Source organism: Canis lupus, chromosome 19, assembly GCF_048164855.1.
Source record: "Canis lupus baileyi chromosome 19, mCanLup2.hap1, whole genome shotgun sequence".
Lineage (NCBI taxonomy): Eukaryota > Metazoa > Chordata > Mammalia > Carnivora > Canidae > Canis > Canis lupus.
This window is the reverse complement of record NC_132856.1, coordinates 54,145,067-54,173,010: the sequence shown is the minus strand read 5'-3', so window position 1 is coordinate 54,173,010 and position 27,944 is coordinate 54,145,067. Positions and strand designations below refer to the sequence as shown.

The following is a 27,944-nucleotide window of genomic DNA, read 5'->3' as shown; positions in this document are numbered from 1 at the left end:
TAGTGAATACATATCTTGTGAGGACATATTTTGAGACTTTGAAAATATTCCATTTTTTGTAAAAATTTTCATCCACTCATTTTGGCAGCCATCTGTGGCAATTATTATTGTGGGTTTTTTTAGTAGTGATTTTTTTAAAGATTTTATTTATTTATTCATGAGAGACACACAGAGAGAGAGAGGCAGAGACACAGGCAGAGGGAGCAGCAGGCTCCATGCAGGGAGCCTGATGTGGGACTCGATCCTGGGTCTCCAGGATCATGCCCTGGGCTGAAGGCAGCACTAAGGCACTGAGCCATCCAGGCTGCCCAGTAGTGATTTTCTTAATTATTCTATCTTTATTTATTTATTTTAAGATTTTATCTTTACATAATCTTTACACCCAACGTGGCACTCCAACTCATGACCTGAGACCGAGTGTTGCTCACACCACCGACTGAGCTAATGCATAACATTTTGAGGAACTGCCAAAGTGTTCTCCACAGTGGTCACATCATTTTACACTTCCATTTATTTATACATTCACTGATTTCTTTAGATCAGCATGGGTCAAGGATATTTATTTTATTCCATGGGTTATAGTCCAACACAATCATTTAAAATTTTTTAAAAGTAATCCCTACACCCAGTGTAGGGCTTGAACTCATGACCCCAAGATCAAGAGTCATGCAGTCCACTGACTGAGCCAGCCAGGTGCCCCACAATCATTTCTTTTCTTGCTTAATTGTTCCAGCTTCGGCCAATTGGAATGCCTTCAGGTTTACATCTTGTTTTTCCCTAGCCCCAGATCTGGGGTCAACCAGTCCTATAGTGAGCTCTGGTTCCTTTTTTTTAAGAGATGATACTAAGAACCAAGACCCGTGGGCTAGTTATTGTTTTGTTTTACCATTTTAAAATGTACAATTCGGTGGCATTAAGTACATGCACAGTGTTGTGCAAACATCCCCACCACCCACCTCCAAAACTTTTCCATCTTCCCAAACAGAAACTCTGTCCCCACTAAACAGTAACAACCCATCTCCCCCGCCCAGCCCTGGGGAACCTCTGTTCTACTTTCTGTATCGAATCTGCCTATTCTAGGAATTTCATGTAAGTGGAATCACATAATATTCGTTATTTTGTGTCTGGCTTCTTTTACTTGACATATCTTCAAAATTAATCTGTGTTTTAGCGTATGTCAGAATATCCTTCCTTTTTATAGCTGAATAATATCCCATTATATGAATACACCACATTTTGTTTACTCACGCATCTGTTGATGGATACTTGGGTTGCTTCCACGTACCAGTTATTGTACATAGTGCTGCTATGAACTTGGGTGTACAAGTATCTGTTTGAGTCCCTGTTTTTAAATCTCATAGGGGGGTCCCTGGGTGGCTTAGTCGGTTAAGCATCTACCTTCGGCTCAGGTCATGATCCTGGGGTCCTGAGGTCCTGGGGTCCTGGGGTCATGGAATCAAGCCCTACATCAGGCTCCTTGCTCAGCGGGGTGCCTGCTTCTCCCTCTCCCACTCCCCTGCTTGTGCTCTCTCTCTACAAAGAAATTAATACCATATTTAAAAAAAAATAAATCTGGTGGGTATGTACTTAGGAAGTGGGATTGCTTAATTATCTGATAACTCTATGCATAATATTTTTGTAAAAGATTATTCATTTATTTATTTTTAGAGAGAAAGAGAGGAGCAGAGGGGGAGAGAGAGGGAGTGCAATCAACCTCAAGGAGACTCCATGCTGAACACGGAGCCCAATGCAGGGTTCGATCCCACCAACCTGATCATGGTCTGAGCTGAAACCAAGAGTCAGATGCCCAAGCAACTAAGTCACCCAGGTGTCCCCTCTATGCATAACATTTTGAAGAACTACCAAAGTGTTCTCCACAGTGGTCATGTCATTTTACACTCCCACCAGCAGTGCATGAGGGTTCTAATTTCTCCTTGCCAGCACTGGTTATTTTTATTTTTTATTTTTTTGGTAATAACTATCCTAGTGGATGTGAAGTGGTATCTCACTACAGGTTAGGTATACTTTTGATTTGGCTCTAGGACCTCTCAGAGAGCAGAGTCAAGATATATACTAACTGGTACACATACACATACACACACTTGTATGTTTGTTTCTGTATCTACTTATCTGTGTATGTATATTAAAAACCGTGAGTTCTACTGGCTGGCTCAGCAAGTAGAGCATGCGACCCTTGATCTCAAGGTTGTGAGTCTGAGCCCCACGATGGGTGCAGTGATTACTTAAAAAAAACCCCACAAAAACAAACAAACAAAACCCCATGAGGTCATACCAATACTCTACTTCCAGTCCAACAGCACAGAGTCCATTCTGGCCTTTTCCTCATCTTTATTTATGACTTCTTTTTCCAACAGTGAGAAACCTGGCTCTCATTATTTACAATATATTTGCTAATAGTCTGCTCAATCCTAGAATACATAGCAAGTAGTTTCAGAATTTCTAATTCATACCTTTGTGAGAGACAATTATCCTGTTGTTGGATGAAGTATGTCTTTTCATGGCTTCTTCAGGAAAGACTAATGGATGCAGAGTTTCTTGACGTCTTGTGTATAGTTGAATGACAGCTGGGCTGGGTATCAAATCCTTAGCTCACACTTTTGTTCACTGGATTTTTTGTTTTGTTTTTCATTTTTATTTTTTTATTATTTTTAAAAGGAATTTATTTACTCATTTGAGAGAGAGAGAGCATAAGCAGGGAGAGGGGCAATGGGAGAGGGCGAAGCAGCTCCCCACTGAGCAGGGAGCCAAATGCGGGACTCAATCCTGGGACCCTGAGATCATGACCTGAGCCAATGCTTAATTGACTAAGCCACCCAAGTGTCCTTTGTTTTGTGTTTTTTTAATGACATACATTGTTGTCTCATTTTTTAATGTTGTCTTGAAAAGTTTTATGGCAGTCAAAGCCTTTTGACTTGGTAAATTATTTGATCTGGGGCATTTGAGGATTTTATCTTAATCTTTGAAATTGAATAGTTTTTTTTTTTAAGATTTTATTTATTTATTCATGAGAGAACAGAGAGAGAGAGAGAGGCAGAGACACAGGCAGAGGGAAAAGCAGGCCCCATGCAGGGAGCCTGACATGGGACTTGATCCTGGGACTCCAGGATCACACCCTGGGCTGAAGGCAGCACTAAACCTCCGAGCCACCAGGGCTGCCCGAAATTGAATAGTTTTAAAATATGTCTCAGAGTTGGCCATTCTGAGTTAATTTTCTTAGGTACCTGATGAGCTTTTCTTTCTTTTTCTTTTTTTAAGAAAGATTTTTTAATTTATTTATTCATGAGAGACAGAGAGAGAGAGACAGAGAGGCAGAGACACAGGCAGAGGGAGAAGCAGGCTCCATGCAAGGAGCTTGACGTGGGACTCGATCCTGGGTCTCCAGGATCAAACCCTGGGCCAAAGGCAGCGCTAAACCGCTGAGCCACCTGGGCTGCCCTGATGAGCCTTTTCAATGTGTAAATTCAAGTGATTTTCCATTTCTGAAATTTTTAAAATTAAGGTTTAAATATTTTCTCTGGGGACACCTGGGTGGCTCAGTGGTTGAGCGGCTGCCTTTGGCTCAGGGTGTGATCCTGAGGTCCTGGGATGGAGCCCTGCATCCAGCTCCCCATGGAGAGTCTGCTTCTCCTTCTGCCTATGCCTCTGCCTGTCTCTGTGTGTCTCTCATGAATAAATTTTTAAAAATCTTTTAAAAAAATAAATATTTGCTCTATTTTGGCTTTGTTTTGGCTTTCTTCTTCAGGGACTCCAATAATACACCCTCTTTTATTCTTTCAGTGCTTGGAATTCCATTTCAAGTCATTTCTCACTGGCTCCAGTCCCCCCCCCCCCCCCCCGCCCAAAGATTTTTTTTACTCTTTTTTTAAAAATATTTTATTTATTTATTCATGAGAGACATACAGAGAGAGGCAGAGACACAGGCAGAGGGAGAAGCAGACCCCATGCAGGGAGCCTGATGTGGGACTCCATCCCAGGACCCTGAGATCATACCCTGAGCCAAAGGCAGACACTCAACTGCTGAGCCACCCAGGCATTCCAGGTTTTATTTACTTACATGAAAGAGAGAGAGAGCACAAGCAGGGGAAGAGCAGAAGGAGAGGAGAGAGACAAGCAGACACCTTGCCGAGTAGGAGCCCAATGCAGGGCTCAATCTCAGGACCCCCAGATCATGACCTGAGCCAAAGGTAAGTGCTTGACTAATTGAGCCACCCAGGTGCCCAAACTTGACCCTATTTTACTTCTTTCTTGGTGTCATTATTATTCTTTGTTGTTTTCCTGCCTCTCTCCACTGTTCTTTTTTTTTTTTAATATTTTACTTATTTATTCGAGAGAGAGAGAGAGAGAGAGAGAGAGAGAGAGAGAGGCAGAGGTACAGGCAGAGGGAGAAGCAGGCTCCATGCAGGGAGCCTGATGTGGGACTCGATCCTTTGTCTCCAGGATCACACCCTGAGCCGAAGACAGGCACTCAACCTCTGAGCCACCCAGGTTGTCCTCCACTGCCCTTTATCAAATTTTTTATGAAGTCTATTCTCTCTTGCGTACCTTACAATTTATTCTATATATCTGAGATAATTGCCTTTTTTATTCTATTTCTTTCCTGAGTTGGTTGGACTCTTCCGTCATTTATCTCTGCCCATGTCAGCATTTTAGGGTTTGTTTTCTGTTTTGTTTTGTTTTGTTTTACAGAGCACAAGTGAGTGAGAGAGCTCGTGAATGGGGGAGGGACAGAGGAAGAAGGAGAGAGAATCTTAAGCAGGCTCCACACCCAGCACACAGCCCAACTTGGGGTTCGGTCTTACAACCCTGAGATCATGACATGAGCTGAAATCTAGAGTCCAGTGCTTAACCAACCAAGCCACACAGGCACCCCTGAATTTTGATATGTAGATTTTTTTTTTTTTAAGGCAAATGCTTGTTTGATTATACAGTATTGAATTCTGTTTGGAGTGTTGACCTACAATTTCTTCTACGTCTCAACTCCTTTCTAGGGTACTTTTCCTTCGTCCATTTATGTGGATTTTCATTTCCTGGATTTTTTACAATTACTCTCTGTGGACTCACTATGTTCCTTTAGTTTTTTTTTTTTTTTTTTTTTTTTTTGGTCACCGGGCTCTGTCTCCGAGCTATGCAGCTCAATGGCGCCCTCGTCTGTCAATGCAGCAAGTCAACTTAATTTAGTGTTCGGTTACTGGCAGAAACAGGTGGAAAGGCCTCCAATTTCCTAGTTTTCTTTTGTCTTGAAGGGCCTTACATTTGCCCCTTCCATTCCTCTTCACCACCACACTGTCAAGGAGCTTTCTCTTCCTTTTTCTTTTCCTTTCCCCAGAAGCTATGCACTTTGAAGACTGTTCCTTTAATCAATTCCTTTTTCTGGAATCCACACGCTGACTCACTCAGACATCATTGCAGCATTTTCAGACTTAGGGTAAGCTTCATCTTTCCGGAACTAGTCCTAGATCAACCTTAGATTGCTTTGCTAGTTTCCGATTTTTGTACCCGCTGTGGTTTTTCTCTGTTGCCTTTGGTTCCGGGTTGGAGCACAAGGGTGGGGCATCTCATGCTTCAATTCCATGATTCTTCACTTTTTTTCATGATCCTTTTACGTTATGGCATTCTCTGTGTTCAAGCTATGCCATAGCTTGCTTTATCCCTTTTTTGTATTGCTTTGGGAAGGGATATTTGGGAAACAGGTAGATCTCCCCATGGTGGGACACTCTTGAGATTTTTCATAACTGTTCCAATACAAATGAAATGTTGCTAACTCCAAAAGACAAGAGTAGCATTGGTAGCATTTTTCTAAGCTTATGGAGAACTCTCAGTTGAATAAAACTTATTTGCCAGCCTGAGGTTTGACCACAGCTGAACAAGAGGGGCTCTGCAGTGGAGGATGGCACGAGAACAATGGAGATTATGGCATCAGTAAGCACAACTGCTTTTACTAGATACATAGGGTACTAAGGAAAGGTTAAATAAAAGCTAATAATTCAGCACTATTCATAATAGGCAAAAGGAGGAAACAGCCCAAATGTCCATCAACCGATAAATGGATAAACAAAATGTGGTCTACTCATACAATGGGATATTATTCAGTCATAAAAAGGAACTAAGCACCGACACCTGCTACAATATAGATGGATTTGGAAAACATTATGCTCAGAGAGAGAAGCCAGGCACAAATGTCACATATATGAAATATCCAAAGTAGACAAATCTTCATAAAGGCAGAAAGCAGATTCCTGGTTGCCAGGGGATAGGGGAGGGGGGTGGGGAGTAACTGTTAATCGGTCCAGGATTTCCTCTTTCTGGTGATGAGAAAGTTCTGGAACAAGAGAGTGCAGATGGTTGCATAACATTGTGAATGTGCTTAATGCCACTGAATTGTACACTGTAAAGTGGTAAAAAAAAAAAAAGGTCAAATTTATATTATGTGTATTTTACCCCAATTCAAAGGAAATTAACAACATCACTAAATCTCTTCTGTTCTGGTCTGTCCATTTGGGGATCTATGAGAATGTTGGATCCATCACTCAGCATCCTTAAAATGACAGACTCCTGACAAATGTGGAAAAGCTGGGAAGTCACATGGGAAGTTCATGGTCACATGACTGACCGTGTGGCCAGAACTATGCTTCTTGGTAATAGATCTATCAGATTCTTCTCGAGTTATCAACGATGGATATCATCTACCAGCTTGTTACTTGGGAGTTGTCTCTTGACCTTATCCTTTCCTGTCAAAATCAGATGGAAATTTCTACACCCCTCTGGGCAGAGAGACTAGCTTAAAGGACTTTGCTATCTATTCCCAATGAAAGCACACATGGCCATCATTAACATGCTATTATGGACTATTTCTGCCCCCCACCCCAGTGCATATGTTGAAGTTCCAATGTCCAGTGGCGCATTATTTTGAGGTGGGATCTTTGGGAGGTAATTGGGTCGAGATGAAGTCATGAGGGTGAGGCCCTTGTGATGGGATTAGAGCCCTCCTAAGAAGAGGAAGAGACACCAGAGCTCCCTATCCCCTCCTGGAGAGGCAGCCATCTGCTAGCCAGGAGGAGAGACCTCACCAAGAACCAAATCTGCCAACATCTTGATATTAGACTTTCCAGCCTCCAGAACTATGTTGTTTATAAGTCACTCAGTCTATGGTATTTTTTAAAAGATTTATTTATTTAGGGACACGGGGTGGCTCAGCGGTTTAGCCTTTGGTCCAAGGCAAGATCCTGGAGTCCCAGGATCGAGTCCCACATCGGGCTCCCTGCATGGAGCTTGCTTCTCCCTCTGCCTCTGCCTCTCTCTCTCTCTCTCTCTCTCTCTCTCTGTGTGTCTCATGAATAAATAAATAAATAATAAAATAAAATCTTTTTAAAAATATTTATTTATTTATTTATTTATTTTAGAGAGATTGCTCACGAGTGCAGAGGGAGGGGTAGAGGGAGAGGGAATCTCAAGTGGACTCTACGCTGAGTCGGGAGCCTAGCACGGGACTGGATCTCATGATCCTGAGATCACAACCTGAGCTGAAACCAAGAGTTGGAGGCTTAACTGACTGGGCCACACAGGCGCCCCTATGGTGTTTTAAAAATAGCAGCTTGAGAAGACTAAGGCACCTGCCTTTCACCCCTTTCTGAAGGGCAAGGATTTTAAATTATCTCCTTGTTCAAAGCTTAGGACTGGCTTTGTCCCTTTCAGCTGTAAGGCTGTGTATCAGTCAGGACGTGTCTAGTTGCAAGTAAGAGGAAACAATACAAACAAGTACAAACAAATGAAAAAAATTATTAATTGGCTCAGGTAAGAAAGTCCTGTTTCAGAGTGAGCCCGCAGATGCTGCTAAGCACCCCATGCCTGGTCACCTGTACCTTCCACGGTCTCCATCCCAAGTTATGGGCTGAATATGTGTTCAATTGTGATGACAGGTTGACTCACCAGGACGAAATGAGGCTTGCATGAGAAGTTAAATCTAGTTATCAGAAAATAAATGACTGCTCCCCCACCCCCTATTTTTCCTGGGCCTCTTTCCAAACTTACTGAATTGGACTTTCTTGGGAGTGGGTTAAGAATACCATATGATTTCCCTCATATGTGGAATTTAAGAAACAAAACAGATGAACATAGTGGAAGGGAAAGAAAAATAAAAATAAGATAAAGACAGAGGGAGGCAAACCATAAGAGACTCAAACATAGGAAACAAATTGAGGGCTGCTGGAGGGGAGGCAGGTGGGGGGATGGGGTGAGTGGGTGATGGGCATTAAGGATGTAATGAGCACTGGGTGTTATATGTAAGTGATGAATCACTGAATTCCACCCCAGTAACTACATTATATATGAACTAACTTGAATTTAAATAAGTCTTGAAAGAAAAAAAATAATCTACTTTTTTTTTTCAGAATCTGCATTTTTAATAAGTGTCCCCCGCCAGGAAAATGCAAATGAAAACCACAATGAGCTATCCCTTGACACCCACTAGAATGGCTGGAATAAAAGAGATTGTAGTAAGTGTTGTCAAGGATGTGGAGAAATTGGGGATCCCTGGGTGGCGCAGTGGTTTAGCGCCTGCCTTTGGCCCAGGGCGCAATCCTGGAGACCCGGGATCGAATCCCACGTCGGGCTCCCGGTGCATGGAGCCTGCTTCTCCCTCTGCCTGTGTCTCTGCCTCTCTCTCTCTCTCTCTGTGACTATCATAAATAAATAAAAATTAAAAAAAAAAAGGATGTGGAGAAATTGGAACCCTAGAAGACATTCATAAGAGAGCAGATCTTCAAAATTCTCATCATGAGAAAAATATTTGTAACTGGGTTAACTATGGAACTAGACTTATCGTGGTGATCGTTTTGCAATATATCGATGCATGGAATCATTACGTTGTGTACCTAAAACTAACATAATGTGATGCATCTATTGTAACTCAATGAAACCCGAGAAAAGTTTTTTAAAGATTTATTTATTTTTGAGAGAGAGAGCAAGAGAGTTGGGGCAGGAGAGGGGCAGAGGGAGATTCTCAAGCAGACACCCCTTCCCCCCTCCCCCGTGGAATGTAGAGCTGGACTTGGGGCTTGATCTCATGACCCTGAGATCATGACCTGAGCTGAAACTGAGAGCCAGATCCTTAACTGACTGTGCCACCCAGGTGCCCCTGGAAAAAAAATTTAAACAATAATAGTAAAATAAATAGCTATCTGCGGTGTCTCTTGTATTGCGCAACAGAATCACCCATCAAATTGGGTGGTGGATGCCACCCCCAACCCTGGGGTCACAGTACAGCTCCTGACAGTCTAATCATTTGCATTTGAGGAAACTGATCCTGCAGAGAGAGCAGCTGCTGGAGAGCCAGGGAGCTAGGATTCCAGGGCGGCCTCCAGCTCCTCTCTCCTCCCTTGCACCAGAGGTGGGAGGGACTATGGGAGAGGCCACCAGACAGCTGAACAGGGAACCCCAGAGGGACCTGAGTCCTGGCTTACAGCGCTACCTTCCCCTCTCCTGGACCTGGACACTGTCTTCATGGCCCACCCCCCGCCACCAGGCTACGTCAGTTTGCCCTTTCTCTAACATGCTGGTCATATTATCCATGCCAGTGCGGAAAGACTAAATCAATCCATATATATAGTACTTAGCAGAAAAGTGCCCCACTGTAGTAGGCGTTAAATAAATGTAAGCAATTGTGATCCAGCGCCAGCTCCCAAACACAGTTTCAGAAATCACCATCAATGAGGCCATCGGCAAGCCACGAGGGCAGAGTGGATGTCAGAGGGGGATGGTGGTTCCTGGATGATGGGGCGATGCCCGCCTCTGCCCTGAGTGAAGGAAGCATAACAAATTAGCCCTGCTTTCCATATTGCTGGATCTCATCCAAAGCATCCCAAGAGTTGGTCATGCCGCAAGTGGACCAGCCCTCCTTCCTGTCGACACCAGACCACCCCATGCTACCTCCTAGAATTCCGGGAAGGCCCAGCCCATCTCATTTCATGTCTCCCTCCAGCCTTTTCCGGTGATTTGTCACTGCCTGGTGCCTGAGTGAAAGCAGGTTTCAGAAGTGAGCATCACAGGGAGAAAGAAGAGCTGTGGTCCCCAGGAGTCCTGAACAAGGCATTTGGGAGCAGTGGGTAGACATGTGTGACTCCTGGGAACAGATGGCATGGCGGCCGGACACTATAGGTGAGGCTGGGTTGGGACTCTGGGGTCTCGGGGAGGGCATAAGGAGGTGGCCCACTCTGGTGTCAGCTTGCACAGACTCTAAGTTGCTTCTCTACCCATTCAGAGGAGGAAGAGCTGATAACCAGTGGGACCACTTTCCACCACAGACTTTGGATTCAACAATTCAGTTTCTAGAACTTTACAGGTACAACGGGGTTAGGGCACGGAGTAGGTACAACCACTGCCAGACTCTTGAGTCCTGGGAGGTTCCTGGGGACAGGCTTAGGCAGGAACACAAGTGTGCTGGAATCAGCCCTCCTTCTCTCTCTCAGGATGTCTGGGCCACAGTCAGGCTTCCTTGGGGCTGCTGCTTTTCCCTCTCGTGCTCTTCACTGGGCTTCTGGTGGCCATCCTCATCCAAGGTCAGGTACAGATGCCCAAGGTCAAGGACTCCCAGGGTGCAGATGTTACCTGGGTGGGGGGCTAGTTCCCAGAAAGAGATAAGGCTGAAAGCCAAGATTTGGGTCCTCCAGGTTTTCCTGGTCAGCTGCCCTGCTTGGTGGCCTCTCCCACAGTCCCTCCCCACTCTGCTGCAGGGGAGGAGGGGGAGGGGGAGGAATAAGAGGACTCCTGGCTCTTGATCTCTGGTGCAGATTTCATCCACCATCTTCCCCATCTTCAGAAAGGATTAACCAAGATCTTGACTGAGCAACAATGTCCCCAAGGGCCTTGTGCAGGGCACGTACACAGCAGATGTTTAATAACCACAGATTTTTTTTTGGCACAATCTTCAGGGTCCCAGGTCCCAGGAGCTAGAGCCTTTGAAGCAGGAGATCCATGAAGAACTGACCCAGCTGAAGGCTGGACTTGGTGACCGGCCAGGCACCAGGGTCCTGGGGGTTCTGGAAAGGTCTCTGGTGTGCTGTGGGTGTGGTGGGACTCTGCTTGAGTAACCGTCCCTCACTCAGCTAGGAACACAGAGTGACAAGGATGGTTCCCCTTGGTATTCCCAGGGGCACACAGTAGGCACTAAATTAAACCAGTCTCTTATTCTGAGCTCCCTACTTCTCCCAGTCTGGAGGATATGGGACCGGGACTCCTAGTTCTCCTGGGCCTGGGGGAGGGTAGCAAGTGGGGGAGGGGGGCGAGCCGTTGGGCATGGAGAACCAAGGAGGGCCCCCTCCCCGACCCTCAGGGGATTGAAGAGTGGGCAGACCTGGGGTTAGGGGCATCAAGCTGAGTCCCAGCCCTGCCACCTGCCCCATCCCTGGGAGCGGACATTCTTCCGAGGCAACTGTTACTCCTTCAGCTCCCAACAGAACTAACACGACTCTGTCACTGCCTGCCAGGAAGTGGGGGCCCGACTCGTCGTTACCGAAAGTGCCGGGGAGCAGGTGCATCTGTCCAGGGAGTCAGCCTGACCTGGGGCATGCCCCTGGCCACTGGTCCACTGGGCACAAGAGAGCCAGATGAGATTTTCTGGAAGAGAGACTGCCTGCTTCACTTGGGGGGGCGGGGGAGGATAAGAACCAGGCATCCTGCAAGGAGGTACAAATGAGATCTGGACACCTGGGTCTGGGGGACACGTAAAACATAAATAAGCTCCGGTGGTGTCCTGACAAATGGCTAACACTTAGCTCTCTGGAGGGAGCGGGGGATAAGTCCTGATTTGGAGTGTTGGCCAGTTTCCCTGGCGTACGTACTGCCACTGTGGCTGATCTCAAGCCATTCACGTGATGCCGTCACTGCGGAGCTGACAAGATACACGGTGGGGACCTGGCTTGATTTGACTCCAGCACGTCAAACCCAGGCATGAGTCAACTCATGGGTACATGCTTGGCACATGTAAGAGCACACAAACATGCAGTATTACCAGGTGTGTGTGCTGAGAGACCAGTTGTGTGCATGTGTCTGCAAGTCGGAACATACGTGCTCATAGGATACAGATGTGAGAGGTGCTCAGGACCTGGCCTGGCAGGAAGCGTAAGGTCCCACTGAAAGACGAGCTTGCTGCCAGGCAACTGGAGAGATGCTGAGCCCAGAAAGTGGGGTCAGAGGCCCCTCCTGACTTCCCTACGTCCACCAGAACTTCCTACAGCTGCAGACTTCCAAGAGAAGCTGCTTCACCTGGGAGACTGGGTGGCTCAGTTGGTTAAGCGGCTGCTTTCGGCTCAGGTCATGGTCCTGGGGTCCTGGGATTGAGTCCCACGTCAGGCTCCCTGCTCAGTGAGGAGTCCACTTCTCTCTCTGCCTCTCTCCCCACTCGTGCTCTCTCTCTCTCTAATAAATAAATAAAATCTTAAAAAAGGAAGGGAAAAAATCACTTCACCTGCACGGGGCTCTCAGACATGGAACATGAAGGCAGAGGGCACTGGGTGGATGATTCACCCCTGCTGCCCAGGTGAGTCTTAGGAGAAGGAAACACTCTATCAAGTGGGAGTGGGATTCTGAAACCCTTACATGGGTGTTTACCTGGGTACCCCCCTCCTCCATTCCCTGGCCCCTAGGCTGGAGAGTCTGGGATTCTTTTTTTAAAGATCCATACTCAGGCGATGGTGGCCCTAAGTATGAGAGCCTGATAAGGGAGGTAGTTGGGGGTGCGGGCTCTGGATTGGTTGTTGTGTACTTGAAATGCATACCCCAGGGAGGAGGGCTCCTCCAAGAACTGGAGGGGCACAACAATCAGGGAGGCAGGAGACCCCGGCAAGGAGACTCAGGCACTCATCGGGTTGTCCAGAATACATGCATACAGGGCAGGTGTGAAAGCATTAAGCAAGCTGAAGCTATTAACATGATTGACCCAGTGGGCCAGGGACATGGACTCATGTCCGGGATGGGCTTTGCAGCTTTCTGAAGTCTTGGAACAAAGGAGAACCCACCAGCAGTGGGTGGGAAGACTGGGGGACTTAGGGGTAACCCCAAATGTGATTTTGGCAGAAAGCCTTCAGCCTCCTGTTCCAGTGGCTGAAGGGTGCTCTCTGTCCTTGACCCCTGTAGCCCCAACCCCACCTCTGTTGGGTCTGTAGAACCTCACCCATGTTTACACCAGGATTCCTCCCCCAACCCCCCCCCCTCCAGCCCCCCATACACCGGGTCTGCTGGTGTGGAGATCTTGACAATGCTCTGGGACTCTTCCCGGTCAGATTCCTCATCCTATATGGGTTCACTCCTGTCCTTCTTGTGATGGTGCGAGGTTTCCCTTAGTTCAGAGGTTGTAGCTCTGGGACTCTGCTCCTTGGACCTTAATAAAATGACCGGGTATGGGATACCGTCAGGACTGGTGTGTTCCATTGATCTACTCTTGTTTCCTTGCCAAGATCACAGTTTGGATCGATTTCTGTAGCTGCCATATCCCCTGGGCCCTTATCACATCCCTGCTTAGGATCCACCTGCCATTACCTGCACGCTTGATGGAGGGTCTTCTCTGGTCCCTGGGGTTCACCATGGAAGCTGGAAGTACCAGGGAATGAATACCAATGACCAATGGCCATTAAGAGTTGGTATATACATACCCCAGCTCCCTCCTCCCTCAGCGACATGGTAGGCCTTGGGGTGGGCCCCCCAGATGCCCTTTCAAGGAAAAGACATGCTGCCCCAGCTGCTTGGAGGTTTGTTGGCAGAGAGGCGTCAGCTCTCAAGCCCTTTGGGGATAGACTCAGCTGCAGAGAGCTGCCTCACTCAGAGTCATGCCCCTTCATGGCATGGCTCACATTCCTGCAGAGGGACATTGTTGTCTCAACATGGGGGTCCATTCTGGTTTCAGAGCTCCTGTGGGTGGGGTCAGCTGAGGCAGTTATCAAACCTGCAACCTGCTCTGCCCAACGTCTCCCTCTGTGCATTTCTGCTTCCTTCCTGTGACATAATAAAAAAAGAGATTTGGGTTTTGTCCCCAGTTCCTAAGGTCTTCTGAGTTCCGTGAGTCATAACAAATTACCAAACCTGAGAGGGGGTTATGGGAACCTCCAAATTTGGAGTCAGCCAGGCAGAAATGTGGGTAGCCTGGGGACCCCATTTTCAGCTGGTAGAGGGCATCAGAATTGGAGAACTGCCTGCTGTAGAAATTTGATACACGCTTCCCCTCCTTTCCACAGGAGCTTCCCCCAAGGATGCTTTTTCATAAATAAGACGAGTCTGCACCCAATTCCAATGTGGGGTGTGGGGGTGATGGCCCCTCACACATTCGAGTGATTCTCTGACACCAGCTGGGTGTGCTACAGTTCAACTCAAATCAGACACTATGTCACTGGAGTTAGTGCCAGATCCCACAGGTTAAGGGTGTGGTCCTACAGGACTACCTCCCCACTTCCAACGCCAACCTCAAGTCCAGGATGTCAGCTGGGTTTCCGATCAACTATAAACCATAGATCGAAAATTTATTAGATTGCCAGTTTGTTATAAAAGGGTACAGCTCAGCAACAGCCAGTTGGAAGGGGTGCGTAGGGCAGAGTATGGGAAGGAGCAGGGGCTTCCATGCTCTCTCCAGGCACACCTCCTCCCAGCACCTCCCAGTGCTCACCAACCCAGAAGCTCTAAGACCACTGACCTCTTGGGTTCTTATGGAGGCTTCATTACAGACCCAGTAAATCAACCAATTGGCCATTGGCGATTGATTCGGCCCACAATCCTTCCCCCCTCCTCCGATGTCAGGGGCTGGGAATGAAAGTTTCAATCCTCTAATCACATGCTTGGCTCCACTGGAAATGGGAACCACCCCCACCTGAGGTGACCTGACCTGAGGGCTTTCCAGAAGTCGCTTCACTGACATAAGACACCTTTATCCCTCTCATCACTTTGGAAATTCCAAGGGTTTTAGGAGCTCTGTGCCACATGTGTATTTCTTGTGATAAATCACAATATGACAGCGAACAACCTTTGTGCTATATTCCTGAGTCAGCTTCCCAGGAAACCAGATGTGCAACCGAAGGGATCACTCTGACATGTGTTCTAGATCATCTCTCAGAAGTTCCTGATGGGCTTCAGCCCCAGTTGCTCACGTAAGGCCCCTTCTCATCCCCCCTAATGGCCTTTCCCTGTCGCACCTTCCCACACCTCAACAGGTGCTTCTCCCAGATAAACCACTTATAACCAAATCCTTGTCTCAGTCTCTGCTTCTGGGGAAACCAAGCCGAGTTTATAATATGTTCTGACATCTTCCAGGGATTGTCCTTCTCATCAAAGTGTTCGTTATTCTAGGGACACCTGGGTGGCTCAGTCGGTTAAATGTCTGCCTTGGGCTCAGGGTGTGATCCTGAGGTCCTGGGATCGAGTCCCGCATCAGGCTCCCTGCATGGAGCCTGCTTCTCCCTCTGCCTATGTCTCTGCCTCTCTCTCTTCATCTGTCATGAATAAATAAATAAAATCTTTAAAAAAAAAAAAACAAAAAACCCAAAGTGCTCATTATTCTTCTTAAGATGATTTTTTTACATTACCATGGTTTTGAATTTTTAATGTTAAAAACGTTTTGAATAATTCATGCACATAGAACCAAAACATATTCATCCGTACAGTGAAAACTGAAGCTTCCTCCGTCCCCATCCTTGGATCCCAAAATATTACCCACCCTAGTTGTAGCCTCTCTATTATAACTCAGATAATTCACTTGTCAAGCTTGTTTTGATGCCTGTTTGGCGATCCTTCAATAAAATGTTTAAAAAATCCATTTGTTTTGTTTTGTTTTTTTGTGTGTGTGTGGCATTAATTCATTTCAAGTTTTTATTTAAATGTAAGTGGTAAAATTGGTTTCAGGTGTAGAATTTAGCGATTTGTCACCTACATACAACACCCAGTGCTCTTTACATCATGTGCCCTCCTTAATGCCCGTCACCCTCCAGCCCATCCCCCCACATCTTCTCTCCAGCGACCTTCCGTTCGTTCGTTCTCTATAAGTAAGAAACTCTAATGGGGGCACCTGAGTGGCTTAATCAGTTAAGCGTCTGACTCGATCTCACCTCAGGTCTTGATCTCAGGGTCATGAGTTCAGGCCCCTTATTGGGTTCCACCCTGGGCATGGAGCTGACATGCATTATTTTTTTTAAGATTGCATTTATTTACTTGACACAGATTGAGAGAGAGAGAGAGAGAGAGAGAGAGAGAGAGAGAGAAAGCACAAGCAGAGGGAGCTGCAGGCAGAGGGAGAAGGAGAAGCAGACTCCCCATTTAACAGGGAGCACGATGCGGGGCTCCATTCCAGGACCCTGGGATCATGACCCGAACCAAAGGCAGACACTTAACTGACTGAGCCATTCAAGTGCTCCTGGAGCTTACATTAAAAAAATAGAGTCTCTTATGGTTTGCTTCCCTCCCTGGTCTCTGTCTCTCTCTCTTTTTTTTCCCCTTCCCCTATGTTCATCTGTTTCGTTTCTTAAATTCCGCATATGATGAATAGGCAAAACACAGAGGATTTTTAGGGCAGTGAAACTACTCTGTATGATATTATAATGCTGGATGCACGTCATGAGACATCTGTCCACACCCACGGAATATACAACATGGAAAGAACCCTAATGTCAACTACGGACCCTGGGAGATCATGATGTGTCGGTGTGGGGTCATCGATTGTCACAGAGGTGCCCCAGTGGTGCAGGATGTTGGTAATGGGGGCAGCTGTGCACATAGGTTCTCGGGGAAAGCTCTGTACTTTCAACTCAACTCTGCCGTGAACCTGAAACCACTCTAAAACATAAAGCCGATTTAAAAGAACTGGTGTGGTTTTCCACACAAAGTGATTCCAATTAATAAGTGTAGAAGGAAAAAAAAATAAGTGTAGAAGGAATGAAGGATTTAGGAGATCTCTGTAGAACACCGTGGTAATAATCACTGCAAGTGAGACCCAGAGACGGATGCTTACAATTAACAAGTGTGACTTTATTAATTTTTTATTTTATTTTTTTAACAAGTGTGACTTTAAACCAGAGAAACAGGATATTTGCATGGCCTCAGACTTATATCATCTCCCCCTGAAGAATAGTTATTAATTACTGTGGTGGTTTTAACACTTGTTCACACATTTTGAATAGTGCTTTCTGTGGCAAGAGGGAATTGTCTTCCCCCTGGAGTGGGGCCAATTTTGTGACTTATCTCATAGGAATAGAGCAGTGTTTATCAACCTTTTATTCAGACTGTCCCCCCCACCCCACAATAGCCTTTCACATATTTTCTCTTATCATCTCCTCCTATTAAATATTAAGGGGTAAGATTTTGTTGGGTAGGGTTGGTCTAGGTCAGGCCCACACTAGGCATTGTAACACCTAAGATTTTTCATTTTTGTTTTTGCACCCCTGGGGGTGACGTCGACCCTGTTGATAATGCAAGGAATAGAGTATGGGAGGTGAAAGATGATGACTCTACGGCAGGGGAACCTGGCAGACGCTGGTTCCAAGGTTAACCAGGTCACCACTCCTTGGTCACCACTGTGACCATGGTTAACCTTAACCGCATTGCCAGTGATGGTCATGCACACACAACTGACCCTCCCTTCCAGTGTGAGGTGGTGAGAACATTTCTCCTTTGTTGTATTCTTCTCTTCAAATCTATCACCTTAATCTACTCATGAATAAAACAGCAGACGGGCCCCTGGTTGGCTCAGTTAGTTAAGCGTCTGCCTTCAGCTCAGGTCGTGATCTCAGGGTCTTGGGATCCAGCCCATACTGGGCTCCCAGCTCAGTGAGGAGTCTGCTTGTCTCCCTCTCCCTCTGCACCCCCCCGCCAGCTCATTCTGTCTCTCTCTCTCTCAAATGAATAAAACTTTATTTTTAAAAATATTTTATTTATTTATTCATGAGAGACACACATAGAGAGAAGCAGAGACACAGGCAGAGGGAGAAGCAGGCTCCACACAGGGAGCCCAATGTGGGACTCGATCCCAGGACTCCAGGATCACGCCCTGGGCCGAAGGCGGTGCTAAACCACTGAGCCACCCGGGGAGTCCCTGAATAAATCTTTAAAAGAAAGAAAGAAAAAAAAAACAGCAGAAAATCCCCAACCAAAAGACCATTCAGCACAGTGCCAGATAGCTACTCTTCACAACTGTCAAGAGTGTGAAAGGCAAGGAAAGACCAGGAAGCTGCCAGAGTTTGGAGGACATTTCAGAGACTTGGCAGCTGAATTGTATGTATCCCCCACCTAATTCATACTTTGGAGTCTCAATCCCCAGGACCTCAGAAAGAGATTGAATTTGGAGATAGTCTTAGAGGTATTTCAGTTAAAATGAGGTCATCAGGATGGTCATTAGGATAGACTGGTGTCCTCATGAGAAGAGGAGGTAAGGGGGCACCTGGGGGGCTGGGGTTGAGCATCTGCCTTTGGCTCAGGTCGTGGGGTCCTGGGATCCTGGGATCAAGTGCCGCATTGGGCTCCCTGCATGGAGCCTGCTTCTCCCTCTGCCTATGTCTCTGCCTCTCTCTGTGTCTCTCCTGAATAAATAAAATCTTAAAAAAAAAAAAAAAAGAGGAAGTAAGGACACAGACACAGAGGGATGACCTGTGAGGACACGGGAGACACACCTCAGAAGGAGCTAAACCCGCCGACAGCTTGATCTCAGACTGCCAGCCTCCTGAGGGTGGAGACGGTACAGTTCTGGTGTGCAAGCCGCCCTGTCTGTGGTCCTTTATCACAGCAGCCCTGGGAAGCTGACATGACTAAATGCAATGTGGGATCCTGGATACCATCCGGCAACAGGAAAAAGGACATGAGTAGGAAAACGTGAAATATAAATGAAACCATTTGTTTTATTAATGGTATTGCAATATTCCTTTCCTCTATTTGACAAGTGTATGATGGCAATGTAAGATGTTAACATGAGAGAAAGCTGAGAAAAAGGTGGATAGAACTCCCTGTACTATCATTGCAATTCATCTGTGATTCAAAAATTCCTTCAAAATAAAAAAATTGAAAAAAAAAACCCTAAAACAATCTATTTAGGATTCCACTTCTATGAGGTCTCTAGAGGAGTCCTGTCCACAGAGACAGAGAGGAGATGGTGTGAGCCAGAGGTGGGGCAGAGGGTGGGGAGTCAGTGTTTGCTGGGGACAAAGGTTCAGTCTGGGAAGATGGAAAGTTCTGGAAGTGGATGATGGGGGTGGCTGCACAACACTGTGAGTGTGCTTCATGCCTTGAGCTGTGCACTTAGGAATGGTTAGGATGGTTAATTTCATGTCATGTGTGTGTGCATTTTACCACAATAAAACAACTCCATCAAAAATCTTTTTAGGATTTTTATTGAGGTGATACTGAATTTATAAATTAATTTGGAAAGAATTAATGCTCAAGAGTTTTTCTTATCTTGGGAAGAGGATAGGTTTCCTCTTCCTTATCCCTTTTCATTTATTTTTTTATTTTTTTAAAATGGTAAGACAAATTTTCTTTAATTATAGATCATAGTAGCTTTATAAATGATCAAGGTACATGTACAAACAAAATTTCAGATGCTCTTGAAAACACATTTTGAGATATATCACACATGGTATATATTTCTTTTTGGGTTTGCTTATCTTTTTGGGATACTGAAGAATACCCAACTTATTTTACACTAAAAATTTAGCCTTTGAACACTGGGTTGGATAGACCACAAAGTAGAACCTTCAGAGTTCTCTCAGTAGGCTTTCAGTCCAAATGATTCAGATATCTTGTGTCCTAAATTGGATGTTATTATTTTTTCTCATGTAATTAGTATCAGTGGAGGTCTTGTACTGGCAGTTTGTCTTGGTCATAACTTATTCTTCATTTATTTTTTTAAAAAATTTTTATTTACTTATTTGAGAGAGAGACAGTGAATGAGAGAGCGAGAGATAGAGAGAGAGCACATAAATGGGGGGTGAAGGGCAGAGAGAGAAGAAGATTCCCTACTGAGCAGGGAGCCCTACACGGGGTTCAATCCCAGGACCCCATGATCATGACCTGAACCAAAGGCAGACATTTAACTAACTGAGCCACCCAGGCGCCCCTTCCTTGTTCCTTTTCAAATGCTCGTTGTTAGGACATAAGAAAGCTGCTCCCTTCACTCTTACTTCACCCTTAGTGAGTCCAGAAGTTAAATCCCTAGGACTTTCTAGATAAATAATCATGGCTGCAAAACACTGTCAACCTTGACTCTTCCTTTCCAATATTTATGTCTTATTTGTTTTTATTTTCTCATTGCATTGGCAAAATAGCAGGATGGGCATCTTTATTTTGTTCTTGATTTTATAAAAAGTGGCTCTCAGGATTCACTCTTCAGGAAGACAGTTCTGTGGGTTCCGGAAATCGCTGCTTATCAAATTAAGGAAGTTTTATCCTGTTCTTTGTTTACCAAGACTTGTTTTCTTGTGTTTGTATTATTTTATTTTATTTTATTTTATTTTATTTTATTTTATTTTACTTTAATGAAGAATGAGTGTTGAAGAGATATATCTTTTAGTGTGGAGGAGGCAAAAAATACATTGTGGAAGGATACAGAGCCCATAGTACCATCCATATGAAACTTCAGATGTGCAAAACCACCCAATACCTTGTCTAAATACATACACAAAGTTGCTTTAACATAGTAAACACCACATTTGAGAGGGCAGTTGCCTGGGAGAAGGAAAGAGAGAAATAAGACCTGAGAAGTTACACAGGATTGTCAGTTACAATATTTTTCCCACTGAAAATTTTGTGTTGGCTTTTTGGATAGAAACAGGAATTTAGGGCAGCCCAGGTGGCTCAGTGGTTTAGCGTCTGCCTTCAGCCCAGGGTGTGATCCTGGAGACCCGGGATAGAGTCCCACGTCGGGCTCCCTGAATGGAGCCTGCTTCTCCCTCTGCCTGTGTCTCTGCTTCTCTCTCTCTGTGTCTCTCATGAATAAATAAATAAAATCTTGAAAGAAGAAGAAGAAAGAAAGAAAGAAAGAAAGAGAAAGAAAGAAAGAAAGAAAGAAAGAAAGAAAGAAAGAAAGAAAGAAAGAAAGAAAGAAAGAAAGAAAGAGGAATTTATTTGCCAGGGAGGATGATCCCATAGTACTTCCGCAAGAACCAGCACCTGGCCTCCTCTTTGCTGATTCTGTGTCTGGCCCTATGCAGCCCGTCCTGTACTCCTTGTCTGATCTTGTCTGACGTTGAAGCCTGACCTACTCGGCGCCCCATAGAAGTCCAGGCTTTACATACCAATGCTTGCATAATATCTGATCCCCAGATCAATGCGCTACTGGATCCCGAAATCAAAGTTTCCAGTATCAGAGAAGTTGTTTCTTTTTTTTTTTTTTTTTAAGATTTTATTTATTTATTCATGAGAGACACAGAGAGAGAGAGAGGCAGAGACACAGGCAGAGGGAGAAGCAGGCTCCATTCAGGGAGCCCGACGTGGGACTCGATCCCGGATCTCCAGGATCACATCCTGGGCCGAAGGCAGCGCCAAACCGCTAAGTCACCTGGGCTGCCTTAAGTTATTCTTTCTTAACTCATTCTCCTGCACCTTTAGATCTTTGTCTGGGATTCCTTCTACCTTGGCCCCACAGTGGATGACCATCGTTTCATTTCTCCTGGTGCCAAAGGATCTGATGGCGCATCCAACTCTGGGGAACAAGGCGGGGGGCCACTGACCTGTGTGCGGCTCCAGCACCTTGGCTGTCCCGCCGGATCAGTCTGTCTCCGCTGTTTTCCACGCAGATGTTGAGGCAGAGCTTACAATGCGAAGTTCCCGCGAGGGGTTCTCCTTTTCACCTTGATCCCCTGTGCTGAACAGGAAGAGAAAGTACAATTTATTTCTTCTGAAGAGGATCTGAAAAATGTAAAGAAGCCAAAACTTGGTAAAGCTGAGTGGAAATCATGTGGGTTTCCATGTCTTTATTTTTCTGCATACTTTGTGTGTGCTTAATTTTTTTTTTCATAAATACAAAGGCAAAGCCAACACTAACAGCAACAACCAATACATAACATCTCCTTTCCCCTTTCCTCCTTTCCCCTAACCCTGTTAGGTTCCCTGGGGAGTAGCGAGTCTCTGGAGAGAATGGAAACCACAGAGTGGTCTTAGCCTTGGAGCTGAATCCTGCGACTTCTGCCTTTTTCCCACACTAGTCCAAACCGCTGGTCCCTGCTATTCAAGTCCTTGTGTTATCTGGACTCCTGCTGTTTGTCTCAGCCTCTCCAAGAGCCTCACCCCCAAATTTTGCATATGCTACTATCACAGTGGGAACACTCTCTCGTACACCCATCTCCTCCAGAATAATTCTGATTCCCCCAAGCATCATTCCTCTAGGAAGCCCTCGCAGATCCTCTAGGCTGAGTTAGATGCCTCCAGTGGTCTTCACCTCCCCTGGGCTTCACCTCCCCTGTGCTTCCTAGACTCATGAACACGGTTTCCAAATCCCTGGTCAAATGTTCCCTACCCACATTGCTTTCCAGGCTCTGGTCGTATGTTCTACCCCCCTGGAAATGGGTCCACCTTCTCTGTCCTTGACTAGGACTAGTGCCATCCTCATGCCAGGAACCTCCCTTCCCTTTTAATTCCCCTTGCAGTCAATTCTGGGCATGGGACAGGGGTGGGTCGCCTTCTGGTTGCCTTGCTAGGCTGGACAGCTCTTGGTTCCTCAAGACAGCTTCAGTTACATGCGTGTACAAAAGAGACCCACCTTCCTGCCTCTTCGCCTCTGCCTTGGCTGTGCCCTCTGCCTGGCAGACACTTCCTTTTCCTGTCAACAACGGACAAGTCCTCCATGCCTACTTCCAATGCTACCACTTTCAGAAAAACCACCTCTGCTCCTCCAAATGCATTCACTGTTTCTCCCTCCATAAGGGCTGACGAATCAATGCCACCTACATCCTTTCCCAAGAACATATTCTGATGAGGTTGTGCAATCCTTGCGGCTTTTTTTTTTTCCTGTTTCCTCCCACTGAGCCCACGCCCCTCCTGAGTACTGCTGTCCTGGAGAGCCCCAGAAGGAGGGCGTGCCCTCCCAGAAAATTCTGCCCTGCAGTAAGATCCAGCTGCTAAGTCAGCTGTCAGTGTCTATGGACGTGGGCTCCATTTCTGATGATGAAGGCAAGATGGGACTTGTGTTCGGGACAAGGGAACTTCTAGGAAGAGGAGCAGGACCCTCCCAGTATTTGGGAAATAACATTCCTCAGCCCTAAATTGTCCTCTAAGCACTGCTGACTTTTAATGTCTGACTTCTTCCCCTCTTTGTATCATGGGCATCTACTCTGATGTGTGTGATACACGTTCTTAAATAGACATACTTGGTGTAGTTGTGTGCGATTCACGTAAATGTCATGGCACCATGAGTTTCAAGTGCTGTTTTTCGAGACCCTAAGTTACTGAGATGTAGACACTAGATATTTTTTTTAAAGATTGTATTTATTTGAGAGAGAGAGAGAGAGAGGGAGGGAGAGGTCATAGGAAGTCAGAGGGAGAAGCAGACTCCCTGCTGAGCAGGGAGCCCAATGCAGGGCACCATCCCAGGACACCGAGATCATGACCAGAGCTGAAGGCAGACACTTAGTTGACTGAGCCACCCAGACACCCCTAGACACTAGATCTTACCACTAGTTTGTTTCAGAGTTGTATAGCTACCCAGTTTTACTTAGTGATGAGCAATAAAAATCACTATAAGGAAAATGGAGGGGCGCCTGGGTGGTTCAGCAGTTGAGCATCTGCCTTTGGCTCAGGTTGTGATCCCAGAGTCCCCGGATTGAGTCTCACATTGGGCTCCCCATGGGGAGCCTGCTTCTCCCTCTGCCTGTGTCTCTGCCTCTCCCTCTGTGTCTCTCAGGAATAAATACATAAAACCTTTTAAAAAAAAGAAAATGGAAATACTAGCCATCACCTGGGAAATATCTGCATCTGTTCTCTGTAATACATATAGAACTTTTATAAATTAATAAGAAAAAACACACCGCTTCCTAGAAAAAGATGGGTGAAGGATACAAACAATTTCCAGGAAAGCAAGCCAGAAGAGTGAATCAATGTACAATAGATACTCAAAACCTCAGAAGTCAGGAAACCCAGTCTGAAACCACAAGGAAATTCGATGAGAAGCAGTGAAAGTAGTTTAAAGACATTTTTAACAAAGGAGGGGGGAAAGAGAGGAGGAGGGAGATAGAGAACAGGAGACTGAACATGAAGTAATTAAGGATTTCACTTGATAAATTAGTTTTCGAAAACAAAAATCAAGGGCGCCTGGGTGGTGTAGTCAGTTATGTGTCCAAGTCTTGATTTTGGCTCAGGTCATGATCTCAGGGTTGTGAGATTGAGCCCTGCGTTGGCTCTGCACTCAGCACAGAGTCTTCTTAGGACTATCTCTCCCTCTGGCACTCCCCTCTGCTCACTTTCTCTTGAATAAATAAATAAGTTTCTAATTAAAAAGATTTTTTTAGGGGCATCTGGGTGGCTCAGTCAGTTAAGCGTCTGCCTTCAGCTCAGGTCATGATCTCAGGGTCCTGGGATGGAGTCCCATGTTGGGCTCCCTGCTCAGTGGGAAGCCTGCTTCTTCCTCTCCCTCTGCTCCTCCCCCACTTATACTCGCTCATGAGCTCTCTCTCAAACAAATAAATTCTTTTTTTAAAAATTTTAATAAAAAAATAAAATAAAAACAAAAATAAGTGGTTGACTTACTTAGTGGAGCATCGACTCTTGATCTTGGGGTTGTAGGTTCGAGCCTCACATGGGGTGTAGAGATTACTTAAAAATAAGATCTTAAAAAAATAAAATATTTTATTCTTTTTTCACAAATAAGACTTTTTATTTGTCACCACTAAGTGTCTGAATTTTAAACAGATTCTTGGACTGGTGGCTCATATCCATCAGCTCGTTCAACTTTAACACTGGTTTCATCCCTAGTAGCTTTTCCAGAACTACCACCTTCACCATGAAGCTCCACGAACTTTCCCAATTCAAACTTGGGCTTCTTCATCATTTTTACTTTTCTAATGAAGACATCACAGAGTGGATAAATAGACTGAAAAGCCTTTTCTATATCTTTTCTGATGCTGTCTGGAATCAATTTATTGCCACTTCTTTCAAGTCATTTGTCTGCACCTCTCAGGTCATGATTTCTATCATCTTTTTCCAAATTTGGTGGACCTGTTAGTGCTGAGCATAGAGGTCTTCCGAATCTGAGTATTGCCTTTTTTGGTAAGACCAACACAAAACAGACAAAGCAAAGAACCATCAGGAGTCTTGGCATAAACATGAGCTTCAATCATGGTCTGCCATTTTTTGATTACAGAGTAGCACACTTTGTCACGGGTAAGATCCATGCCATGGAAATTAGTCAGGCAGTTTTTGCCCTGAACATCCTCAGCAATTAGCTTGAGTTTTCTAAATGCAACTTCATCATTCTGCAAATCAGCAAGGCTCGCTTCAAAAACACAAGTCTTGAGGCCATCAGATGCGATTTCAGTTCCTTGAGTTCTCGTGACTAGTGTTTTCCAATATATCTTATATTGAACATCGCTGGTGCTTTCACATCATACTAATCAAGTTTTGCCTTTCAAGTATTTATGTTTAGACCCACTTGGGCAGAGAATGGATCAACTACTTTTTTCTTGGATCCCTTTTTCCTGCCTTTCCTAAAGCACTGTTCTTGCCTACTGCCCTGGCACTGCTCAGGGAGCCAAAAGGAAAAAAATATTTTTTAAATAAGACAAAAGCAGAGAGGAGTGGGGATTTTTTTTTAAAATGAAGGGTGAAATAATTGAAGGGAAAAATTAGCAACAGTGAATTCAGCTGTGTTAAGCAAATTTTAAGTGCTTTTAAACATATTAATGCACATACGCTTGTAACAGTCTGGTGAGGTAGGAACTAATATTACAGACTGGGAACCCAGACGTAGGAAAGCTCCCCATAAGATTAGACAACTCGGAAATGGGATAACTGGGGTTTCAACACAGGTGGTTCAATCCCCAACTGGTAAACAATACCATATCTTTAAGCCAAAATAGTGGAAAGAATAAATAAAACCATATTTGAGAAAAAGACTAACAAACAGGGTATACCTGAGATAAGCCTGGAAGGAGAAAGAAAATACAGCAAAAATTGAGCAGCAATGAGAATAACTGTAAGGAAAAAAATGTGTGTCTGTACGGCCAGAAAATTAAAGATGTGGAAAAACAATTTCTTAACAAAGCAGGACCCAAATAAAAACAGAATTTCGTAAAATGTAGTTTAATTGATTGATCCTTCTTTTGTTGTCTTTTTTTTTTTTTAAGTAGGCTCCATGCCCAACATGGGGCTTGAATTCATGACCCTGAGATCAAGAGTCGCACACTCTACCAACTGAGCTGACCAGGTGCCCCTATTGTTTGCCTTCTTAATATTTTGATCAAGAAACCCTTCCTATCTGGGTTTTTTGCCCCCAAAGTTTTGCCTTTCAAATATTTATGTTTAGACCCACTTGGGAAGGGATTGGCTGTCTTATTCAACATTACCTGGCCAGAACCTTCAACAGAGCACCGCACACAGTAGGCACTCAAATCTCTGTTAAATGAATTAATGACCGGCTTCTGTGCCCAAGACCTAAGAGAATAAGTACCAAAGATGGGGATAGCAAGCTATGGAGGAAATAGAATCTTCTTCCTGATTCCTGCAAAGAAACGCAGCATTGGCCTGTGGGTAGGTGGATGCAGGAGGTTGTCTATATCATTCATTGGTCAGACCGTGGGCGCCAGTCTTCAATAGCGCCACTGTATGTTTTGGGAAGGAACTGCAGGATGGGACAGATAAGACCCAATTTCAACTTGAGGGGGGAAGCCTTTCTGTTCCCGCTTCTTGGACATTTGGATTTTAGGATCCCTGAAGATTCTTGGGCAGTTCAAGAGAAAAGAGAGACATTCTGAGTTGCCTTATCATAAGAAAAGGGAGAAAGCCACTAATTAGGGGCACTTGGGTGACTCAGTCAGTTAAGCATCTGACTCTTGATCTCGGCTCAGGTCTTTTTTTTTTTTTTTAAGACTTTATTTATTTGTTTATTTATTTACTTGTTTATTTATTTATTTATTTATTTATTTATTTATTTATTTGAGACACACAGAGAGAGAGAGAGAGAGAGAGAGAGGCAGAGACACAGAGGGAGAAGCAGGCCCCCCACAAGGAGCCCAATGTGGGACTTGATCCCAGATCTCGGGATCACATCCAGAGCTGAAGGCAGATGCTCAACCGCTAAGTCACCCAGGCATCCCTTGGCTCAGGTCTTGATCTCAAGAGTGTGACTTCAAGCCTCGCTTGGGCTCCACACTGGCTGTGGCACCTACTTTTTTTTTTTTTTTAAGCCACTAGTTAGAAAAAGAAATGAATTTATGGAACATTTCATTCTAGTAATGTGGTAACTGGAATTCTCGGTTTAATGTCTGACTTCTGACTTCTGACAGAAATGTTAAGAAAGCTAAGATTTCAGCTTCACTTTCTTCACTATATTCACAGCTCCCAAGACCGTGTCTGGCACCTAGGAGTCATTCACAGAGTGTTTGTGAAATCAGCGAGAGTAACTTGTGAGTTTATCCTTGCTCACCGCACATTACCCATATTCCCCTTACAGGCCAGCCCATTCCCATCTTCATGAGGTTCTCTCTGGTTGGCAGGTGCTTCTTCCAGTATCTTCAGGGCCATCCCCTTGCTTCACTTGGATCTCTGCTTATATGTTTCCCCTTCCTTTCTTTCTGGCTTTACTGAAATATAGTTCACGTACCATAGAATACACTCTTACCATTCAATGGTTTTTATTGTAGTTACATGCTCTGCATCCATCACCACACGATGTAGGAACATTTCATAATCCTGAAGAGAAACCCCAAGCTCCTTAACCATCAGCCGCCAGTTTCCCCCATCACTCCCAGCCCCTGGCAACC

The 27,944-nt window shown here is 45.1% G+C and overlaps 1 long non-coding RNA gene and 2 pseudogenes across 4 annotated transcripts in view; 1 reads left to right on the top strand and 2 right to left on the bottom strand.

Moving 5' to 3' along the window:
• The window catches only part of LOC140610923 (uncharacterized), a 38,136-nt gene extending 25,677 nt beyond the window's left edge, over positions 1–12,459 (top strand). Inside the window, exons 1-6 of one of the 4 annotated variants that reach the window (XR_012012353.1) lie at positions 4,080–4,205; positions 8,409–8,513; positions 9,998–10,173; positions 10,277–10,357; positions 10,485–10,579; positions 10,947–12,459. This is a non-coding gene — a long non-coding RNA (uncharacterized lncRNA). Of the gene's footprint in view, positions 1–4,079; positions 4,206–8,408; positions 8,514–9,997; positions 10,174–10,276; positions 10,358–10,484; positions 10,580–10,946 lie in introns of those variants that run through there. The other 3 variants (XR_012012352.1, XR_012012351.1, XR_012012354.1) reach the window with 3 other exon arrangements.
• An 8,636-nt stretch (positions 12,460–21,095) lies between these two features.
• Positions 21,096–22,818, bottom strand: LOC140611473 (large ribosomal subunit protein uL5 pseudogene; annotated as a pseudogene).
• Positions 22,819–24,868: 2,050 nt separating this feature from the next.
• LOC140611472 (small ribosomal subunit protein eS1 pseudogene) lies at positions 24,869–27,705 on the bottom strand (annotated as a pseudogene).
• Positions 27,706–27,944: the final 239 nt, after the last annotated feature.